The sequence below is a fragment of the Lithobates pipiens genome, unplaced genomic scaffold (genome assembly GCF_037356315.1).
Source record: "Lithobates pipiens isolate NorthernLeopardFrog02 unplaced genomic scaffold, aLitPip1_a1.2 Scaffold_37, whole genome shotgun sequence".
Taxonomy (NCBI): domain Eukaryota; kingdom Metazoa; phylum Chordata; class Amphibia; order Anura; family Ranidae; genus Lithobates; species Lithobates pipiens.
Window position 1 is genome coordinate 712,963 of NW_027507825.1, and position 9,836 is coordinate 722,798.

Genomic DNA, 9,836 nt, shown 5'->3' on the forward strand with positions numbered 1-9,836 from the left:
ACTATTTATTACCAACAAAGGCGAAAAGCATGGAAAGGAGGTAAAGAGAAAGGAAGGAAGAAAAATAATTTCGGATGAGGCTGATAAATGTTCATCAGCCATCAGAGGGTTAAATGGTGGAAAAGTTTCCAATACAATGAGAGGAGAAAAGAGGAGAAGATGGGAGGTGAAGAGGAGAGAAATCGAGGAGAAGAGAGGAGAAGGGAGGAGAAGAGAGGAGAAGGGAGGAGAAGGGAGGAGAAGAGAGGAGAAAAAGGTGAAGGACGGAGAAGAGAGGAGAAGGGAGGAGAAGAGAGGAGAAGGGAGGAGAAGGGAGGAGAAGGAAGAAGGGAGGTGAAGGGAGGAGAAGACAGGAGAAGGGAGGAGAAGGAAGGAGAAGGGAGAAGATGGGAGGTGAAGGAAGGAGAAGAGAGGTGAAGGAAGGAGAAGAGAGGAGAAGGGAGGAGAAGAGAGGAGAAGGGAAGTGAAGGAAGGAGAAGGGAGGAGAAGAGAGGAGAAGGGAAGTGAAGGAAGGAGAAGAGAGGTGAAGGAAGGAGAAGAGAGGAGAAGGGAGGAGAAGGAAGGAGATGGGAGAAGAAGGGAGGAAATGGGAGAAGAGAGGAGAAGGCAAGAGAAAAGAGGGGAAGGAAGGAGAAGAGAGGAGATGGGAGGTGAAGGGAGGAGAAGGGAGGAGATGGAAGGGAGGAGAAGAGAGGAGAAGGGAGGAGAAGAGAGGAGAGGGGAGGAGAAGGGAAGGGAGGAGAGGAGAGGGGAGGAGAAGAGAAGAGAGGAGAAGAGAGGAGAACAGAGGAGATGGGAGAAGAGAGGAGAAGGAAGGAAGGAGAAGGGAGGAGAAGGAAGGAGAAGAGAGGAGAAGAGGGAGAAGGGAGGAGATGGGAGGAGATGGGAGAAGAGAGGAGAAGAGGGAGAAGAGAGGAGAAGGGAGTAGAAGGGAGGAGATGGGAGAAGAGAGGAGAAGAGGGAGAAGGAAGGAAGGAGAAGGAAGGAGAAGAGAGGAGAAGAGGGAGAAGGGAGGAGATGGGAGGAGATGGGAGAAGAGAGGAGAAGAGGGAGAAGAGAGGAGAAGGGAGTAGAAGGGAGGAGATGGGAGAAGAGAGGAGAAGGAAGGAAGGAGAAGAGAGGAGAAGGAAGGAAGGAGAAGAGAGGAGAAGGAAGGAAGGAGAAGAGAGGAGATGGGAGAAGAGAGGAGAAGGAAGGAAGGAGAAGGAAGGAGAAGAGAGGAGAAGAGGGAGAAGGGAGGAGATGTTGCTCAGCTGGTTCACCCGTCATGTCTATCCGCAGCCAGCTGGGTTTTCCTACAAGAGGAAATGAAGATGGTCTCTTCTTTGTCGGGAGCTTTCCCTGTATCCCCTCCCCAATCATGTGATCGTTTTTTGCTTTTTTCCCCAACATTGGCACAGAGCTTCATGTCACATTATAGGCATCCCCCGCATAGAACTTGCATCTGTATTTATTGCGATAATCTCAGTTTTATTCATCTAAAATGAAATTCTGAAGCTGCATCTTCCTATGACAGCGTTCCCCCCGATGATGTGATTGTAGTGAGAGGAGACGCGCTGGAGTTCCCCCTTATCCTTACCTTAAACTGTCCGTTTACAGATGATGGACCCCCCAGTCTGTGTTCCCGGCCCGCCACACCACTCAGGGACAGGATCATTCTCAGACAAGTCACATCTCTTATTATTAAAAGCCGTCCCCGAGCTCCAGCCAATAACTTTGCCCATGGTGTGATATTGTGATCAGTCTGCTGCAGGCAGGAGGAGGCATTTCCTCAGTCTCCCCTCCCCCAGTGCTCAGACTGTACATTGTAACGTTGTAGAAGGAAAGGGAAACATTTCCTCAGTCTCCCCTCCCCCAGTGCTCAGACTGTACATTGTAACGTTGTAGAAGGAAAGGGAAACATTTCCTCAGTCTCCCCTCCCCCAGTGATCAGACTGAACATTGTAACTTTGTAGCAAGTCACAAGGTGAGAGGCTGTAGCAGGGGCTGATCTGTGTCAGACATTTGTGAACACAAATGCCAGGATTTACATGATTGTGTCCTCTGTAAGTCGGCCAATCAGGAAGTGGATGGTGACCCTGGAGGATGCCTGAACAACAACTGTGCTGACCTTTTGCAGAGAAGAGCAGAAAAAACATTTATAAAGTCGTCGCCCCCGGCTGTGCCGCCATTTACTATGCTTTATAGCAGAAAGTAAAAAAATATTGTTTTTCTTTTTAACATTTTCAGTCTTTTTTTGTTTATATAATAAAAAATGAAGGCAGAGGTGATGAAATATCACCAAAAGAAAGTTCTATTTGTGGAAACAAATGATATAAATGATATTTGGGTACAGTGACGCACGACCGCACAATTACCAGTTAAAGTAGCGCAGTGCTGAATATCAAAAAAACGGCCTAGTCATGAAAGGGGGTAAAACCTTCTGGAGCTGAAGTGGTTAAAAAATAAGCATTTCAAAAAAATATACTTTTCTATGTTTTTATCTAAGTAAATAAGAAATATTGTATATAAATATTATGCAGTTCTCTATCCAGCCAGCAGGTGGAGCTCCAGTCTCCTTATTACATCACTAACCTCATTACTTATGCAGAATGAAGCCGCCTGTCAGTGACTCCGCCTGTCAAAGACTCCGCCTGTCAGTGACTCCGCCTTCCTGGCTCAGAAAGAAGTGTCATTCAGACAAAGACGGCTGCAAAGCAAGCTGCTTATAATGTTCCTTTACTTTACTGTACAATAAATGTGGTAATTTGTAAAAACAAAAATATATATTTATATAATGACAAAACAGATACAAAATAACAACTGAAAGAAACTGTCAATTAATATACACTATATATATATATATAAATTGTCCCAAAGTGCTGCCATTGCCCTGCAGGAGGTCAGTCTGCGCCGGGCCTTACCTCCAAATCAGGGGAAGTCATGGCTCTGTGTATAATGGGGGGAATTATTGATGGAGTTTGCAGACCCCAGGAACCCCCGCAGTACTGATCCCCCACACATCCCATACAAACACAGTGTGACCCCGGCACTGGCCCGCCTTAGACACCCACCCCCACCCCCATACACATAGTGTGGCCCCGACACTGGCCCACCTTAGACACCCACCCCCACCCCCATACACATAGTGTGGCCCCGGCACTGGCCCACCTTAGACACCCACCCCCACCCCATACACAAAGTGTGACCCCGACACTGGCCCACCTCAGACTCCCACCCCATACACACAGTGGGGCCCCAGCACTGGCCCGCCTCAGACACCCACCCCCATACACATAGTGTGGCCCTGGCACTGGCCCGCCTCAGACACCCACCCCACCCCCATACACACACAGTGTGGCCCCGGCACTGGCCCACCTCCGACTCCCATCCCCACCCCCATACACACACAGTGTGGCCCCGACACTGGCCCGCCTCAGACACCCACCCCCATACACAAAATGTGACCCCGGCACTGGCCCACCTCAGACACCCACCCCCATACACACAGTGTGGCCCCGGCACTGGCCCACCTCAGACACCCACCCCCATACACACAGTGTGGCCCCGGCACTGGCCCGCCTCAGACACCCACCCCCACCCCCATACACACAGTGTGGCCCCCGCACTGGCCCGCCTCAGACACCCACCGCACCCCCATACACACACAGTGTGACCCCCGGCACTGGCCCACCTCAGACACCCACCCCCACCGTGTGACCCCGGCACTGGCCCACCTCAGACACCCACCCCCACAAACACAGTGTGGCCCCGGCACTGGCCCGCCTCAGACACCCACCCCCACCCCCATACACACAGTGTGGCCCCGGCACTGGCCCGCCTCAGACACCCACCCCCACCCCCATACACACAGTGTGGCCCCGGCACTGGCCCGCCTCAGACACCCACCCCCACCCCCATACACAAACAGAGTTTACTCATCTAAACCAGACCGATTCTAATCTTCTGCTCCTTCTACTGTTCTGTGTAACTAAATCCCCCTCCCCCCCCCCCACCATACACCCAGCACTGCAGCAGAGATCCTCCTCCATCCCTCTGACAGTATAGAGGAAGCTTTTATCCCCAGAGAGAAGTACAGCAGCAGGTGAAGCTCCAGCTTTTACCTCTCCAGAGTCCACCTACTGCCCAACCCACCACCACACCTGGATCTTCCAGATATAGGGGAGCACGAGAAAAGGTGGATGGAAGGATAAGGAGGAAGGAAGGATAAGGAGGAAGGAAGGAAGGATGGATAAGGAGGAAGGAAGGATAAGGAGGAAGAAAGGAAGGAAGGAAGGAAGGAAGTGTAGCGCCGGCTCCTGAAGAGCACACACTATGTATTTTTGAAATTTAATGTTACACGTGAACTGCAGTTTGGTTTGGGTATATTTATTCCAAATTTGGACCTCAGCATCAGTCTGACTGGACTATAAGGTGTTGAGCCTGGCCACTGGGGGCGCTGTTTCTTCTGGCAGGCATGGAAACACAGTCTGGTTGGGTGCTTTAAGGTTACTTTCTCTTGGAGCCCACCCAGTGGGAGTGTCACTCTTGCTGTGCTTTCTGGGAGAGGGTACTTAGGATGCGGACATCACGTGGTTCGGGGTTCCAGTCCAGAAGTATGTTCTGACTTCATGGTCCTGGTCCTCCTGACCAGCCCCCAGGAAGGCTATGGCCTGGGTTGCTGATCCACCCGACTTTATGTCTCGGGGCTGGCTAGCCCGAGGCAAGGAAACTAAGGAAGGGATTCGGAGGTGGTCCAGTGCCGTCTCCGGTTGTGGAGAGGCCCAGCAACTTGGTAGCAAACCAGGGGAGGACTCTTCAGAAGAAGGCCACGTACGGGTTGGCTTCTTAGCAAGAGCCTGGTAGGGCTGAGGGACCTACGTGAATCCAATCTCCTGGGTATCGCCGAACCGGCTGAAAGATCCAGATATCACACGAGTGTTCTACAAGTCCTAGTTTCCTACGTGTTCTACAACAATGTCTGTGGCAGAGATTTGTTCCTGAGTAAGCACCTTGTTGGCTGCCAGGCCTGGTGAGAGACGGACTGTCCAACCTGAGTGATCATCCGGCTGTGATTGGCTATTCTCTGGATTTAGACAAAGTAAGAAAGTTCTTTATTATTGGCCTTGACACTAAGAGGACCTGAAACTTCCTTCCTAACCCTCTGATCCTATACTAAGAGACTGTTCATTGAATACGTTTTTGCAAATAAAAATCCCTTTAAGCGGATCTGTCGTCAGTCTCTAAAGTTTCTGGGCATCTACCACAGAAAACCCCCTAGACACGCAAATCGAGGTGAAGAAGGTAACGGTAAGCCCAATCAAACCAGCAGCTCCTTCGGGGGTCAGTGCTACAGAAGAATGGATAAGGAAGAGGAAAGAAGGATAAGGAGGAAGGATGGATAAGAACAAATGAATTATAATAAGAAATGATAGATAGGAACGGAAGGAAGGAAGGATAATAAGGAATGATGGATAGGAAGGAAGTAAAGCTAAGAAGGAAGGATGGAAGGAAAGATGGGTGAGAAAGAAAGAAAAGGGGGGGGGGGGAATGAAGGAAAGAAAGGAGCGAGGGAAGGAAGGAATGAAGAGAAGAAGAAATTGAGCGAGTAAAGGAAGAAAATCTAGAAAACAGGAAAAAGGGATGAAAGGAAGAATGAGAAGGAGGGATAGAAGAGGAGAAGGAAGATGAAAGAAAAGGGAAGAAGGAAGAAAGGAACCAGAAACATTTTACACTTAAAATAATAATTTTCAATTTAAAAAATATAAAAATTCCCGACAACAATTTGACAAAAATGATTTCGGATGAGGCTGATAAATGTTCATTGGCCATCAGAGGGTTAAATTGTGGAAAAGTTTCCGGTACAATGAGAGGAGAAGAGAGAAGAGAAGAGAAGAGAACCGGTTCACCCAGTCCCAGTGTCCTGAAATCAGAACATAGACAAGCACAGCTGATTCTCTCATCTGTCACTAGGGGGCGCCATTGTCTTGGTAATGTGAATGGCACTGTGGGGTGTTCTCCATGCTGGCTGCTCCCCCATTAATGATATCTGTATAATGTTATACTGGAACACACCCTCCAATCTGAGATGGGAATTTCCGAGAAAACTGAGTAAAGGACGTTCCCCCGTCTGTCTTCTGGCTGCTCATGTGATATTCCGGGTTCCTTTCCACTATGTGGCAGCAGTCACACACTATTATTATTATACATTTATATAGCTCTGATATATACCGCAGTGCTGTACAGAGATCACTGAGCCAGTCGCATCAGTCTCTATACCAGAGGAGCTTACACTCTAATGTCCCACCCAGAAAATAATTGCAGGGATGGTGGGAACCCCTCATAATGTCCTCGCTTCGGTAGCACATATACTAAAATTGGAACGATACAGAGAAGATTAGCATGTCCCCTGCACAAGGATGGCACACAAATTCATGAAGTGTTCCATAATTTTTGGGGAACTCAGCACAGGGATGGTGGGAACCCCTCATAATGGGCACAGCGGGTGTACAGACCCGGGAACTCAGCACAGGGATGGTGGGAACCCCTCATAATGGGCGCAGCGGATGTACAGACCCGGGAACTCAGCACAGGGATGGTGGGAACCCCTCATAATGGGCACAGCGGGTGTACAGACCCGGGAACTCAGCACAGGGATGGTGGAAACCCCTCATAATGGGCATAGAAAGGTGTACAGACCCGGGAAATCAGCACAGGGATGGTGGGAATCCCTCATAATGGGCACAGCGGGTGTACAGACCCGGGAACTCAGCACAGGGATGGTGGGAACCCCTCATAATGGGTACAGCGGGTGTACAGACCCGGGAACTCAGCACAGGGATGGTGGGAACCCCTCATAATGGGCACAGCGGGTGTACAGACCTGGGAACTCAGCACAGGGATGGTGGGAACCCCTCATAATGGGCACAGCGGGTGTACAGACCCGGGAACTCAGCACAGGGATGGTGGGAACCCCTTATAATGGGTACAGCGGGTGTACAGACCCAGGAACTCAGTACAGGGATGGTGGGAACCCCTGATAATGGGCACAGCGGGTGTACAGACCCGGGAACTCAGCACAGGGATGGTGAGAACTCCTCATAATGGGCACAGCGGGTGTACAGACCCGGGAACTCAGCACAGGGATGGTGGGAACCCCCATAATGGGCACAGCGGGTGTACAGACCCGGGAACTCAGCACAGGGATGGTGGGAACCCCTCATAATGGGCACAGCGGGTGTACAGACCCGGGAACTCAGCACAGGGATGGTGGGAACCCCTCATAATGGGCACAGCGGGTGTACAGACACAAAACCTCGGCACAGGGATGGTGGGAACCCCTCATAATGGGCACAGCGGGTGTACAGACCCGGGAACTCAGCACAGGGATGGTGGGAACCCCTCATAATGGGCACAGCGGGTGTACAGACCTGGGAACTCAGCACAGGGATGGTGGGAACCCCTCATAATGGGCACAGCGGGTGTACAGACCCGGGAACTCAGCACAGGGATGGTGGGAACCCCTCATAATGGGTACAGCGGGTGTACAGACCCGGGAACTCAGCACAGGGATGGTGGGAACCCCTCATAATGGGCACAGCGGGTGTACAGACCTGGGAACTCAGCACAGGGATGGTGGGAACCCCTCATAATGGGCACAGCGGGTGTACAGACCCGGGAACTCAGCACAGGGATGGTGGGAACCCCTTATAATGGGTACAGCGGGTGTACAGACCCAGGAACTCAGTACAGGGATGGTGAGAACTCCTCATAATGGGCACAGCGGGTGTACAGACCCGGGAACTCAGCACAGGGATGGTGGGAACCCCTCATAATGGGCACAGCGGGTGTACAGACCCGGGAACTCAGCACAGGGATGGTGGGAACCCCCCATAATGGGCACAGCGGGTGTACAGACCCAGGAACTCAGCACAGAGATGTTGAGAACCCCTCATAATGGGCACAGCGGGTGTACAGACCCAGGAACTCAGCACAGGGATGGTGGGAACCCTTCATAATGGGCACAGCGGGTGTACAGACACAAAACCTCGGCACAGGGATGGTGGGAACCCCTCATAATGGGCACAGCGGGTGTACAGACCTGGGAACTCAGCACAGGGATGGTGGGAACCCCTCATAATGGGCACAGCGGGTGTACAGACCCGGGAACTCAGCACAGGGATGGTGGGAACCCCTCATAATGGGCACAGCCGGTGTACAGACCCAGGAACTCAGCACAGAGATGTTGAGAACCCCTCATAATGGGCACAGCGGGTGTACAGACCCGGGAACTCAGCACAGGGATGGTGGGAACCCCTCATAATGGGCACAGCGGGTGTACAGACCCAGGAACTCAGCACAGAGATGTTGAGAACCCCTCATAATGGGCACAGCGGGTGTACAGACCCGGGAACTCAGCACAGGGATGGTGGGAACCCCTCATAATGGGCACAGCGGGTGTACAGACACAAAACCTCGGCACAGGGATGGTGGGAACCCCTCATAATGGGCACAGCGGGTGTACAGACCTGGGAACTCAGCACAGGGATGGTGGGAACCCCTCATAATGGGCACAGCGGGTGTACAGACCCGGGAACTCAGCACAGGGATGGTGGGAACCCCTCATAATGGGCACAGCCGGTGTATAGACCCAGGAACTCAGCACAGGGATGGTGGGAACCCCTCATAATGGGCACAGCGGGTGTATAGACCCGGGAACTCAGCACAGGGATGGTGAGAACCCCTCATAATGGGCACAGCGGGTGTACAGACCCGGGAACTCAGCACAGGGATGGTGGGAACCCTTCATAATGGGCACAGCGGGTGTACAGACCCGGGAACTCAGCACAGGGATGGTGGGAACCCCTCATAATGGGCACAGCGGGTGTACAGACCCGGGAACTCAGCACAGGGATGGTGGGAACCCATCATAATGGGCACAGTGGGTGTACAGACCCGGGAACTCAGCACAGGGATGGTGGGAACCCCTCATAATGGGCACAGCGGGTGTACAGACCCGGGAACTCAGCACAGGGATGGTGAGAACCCCTCATAATGGGCACAGCGGGTGTACAGACCCAGGAACTCAGCACAGGGATGGTGGGAACCCCTCATAATGGGCACAGCGGGTGTACAGACCCGGGAACTCAGCACAGGGATGGTGGGAACCCTTCATAATGGGCACAGCGGGTGTACAGACCTAAGGTTCACACCTAGATGTAGCAGAAATGCCGTCAGTAATGAGCATTTTTACAAATGTACAAAAAAACACTCTAAAACATGCATGGCGCTTGCAGTTCTACTATTTCTTAATGACTCCCCAAACAGGGGTTGCCGTCGTGCACTTTGCACAGTGTTTTCAGCGCCGAAACACATAAAGAAATGCACAAAGCGGGCTGATGTCCGAATTCTGGTACATGAGTTCCTTTATGGCATTTTTGGAGAAGAGGGAGGTCCATTCCAATGAATGTCGCCGCACCAAACACACGCACAAAAACACGGCGACGCTGTAGCACTGCTGGAGTGTGAATTGGGGGGTAATAATGTATTGATAAGTTGGCTGTACCAATCATTCTCCACCAGTAGAAGGCAGTATTAGCACACAAATAGAAGCAGTGGGGAGAGAAATGTAGGAAAGGGTTACATTGGGGTTGGTGGGTCAGGTGCAGATTGTTACATCGGATGTGATGCATTGTTATACATTGTTATACACTGATACATTGTTATACATTGTTATACATTGTTATACATTGATACATTGTTATACACTGATACATTGTTATACATTGTTATACATTGATACATTGTTATACATTGTTATACACTGATACATTGTTATACATTGTTATACATTGTTA

The 9,836-nt window shown here is 51.3% G+C and overlaps 1 non-coding gene across 1 annotated transcript; it reads left to right on the forward strand.

Annotated features, from left to right (window-relative positions):
- The first annotated feature begins 6,326 nt into the window (after positions 1-6,326).
- LOC143956621 (U6 spliceosomal RNA) lies at positions 6,327-6,433 on the forward strand. The gene has a single exon (XR_013269962.1). It is a non-coding gene; the product is annotated as a U6 spliceosomal RNA (small nuclear RNA).
- The last annotated feature ends 3,403 nt before the right edge of the window (positions 6,434-9,836 follow it).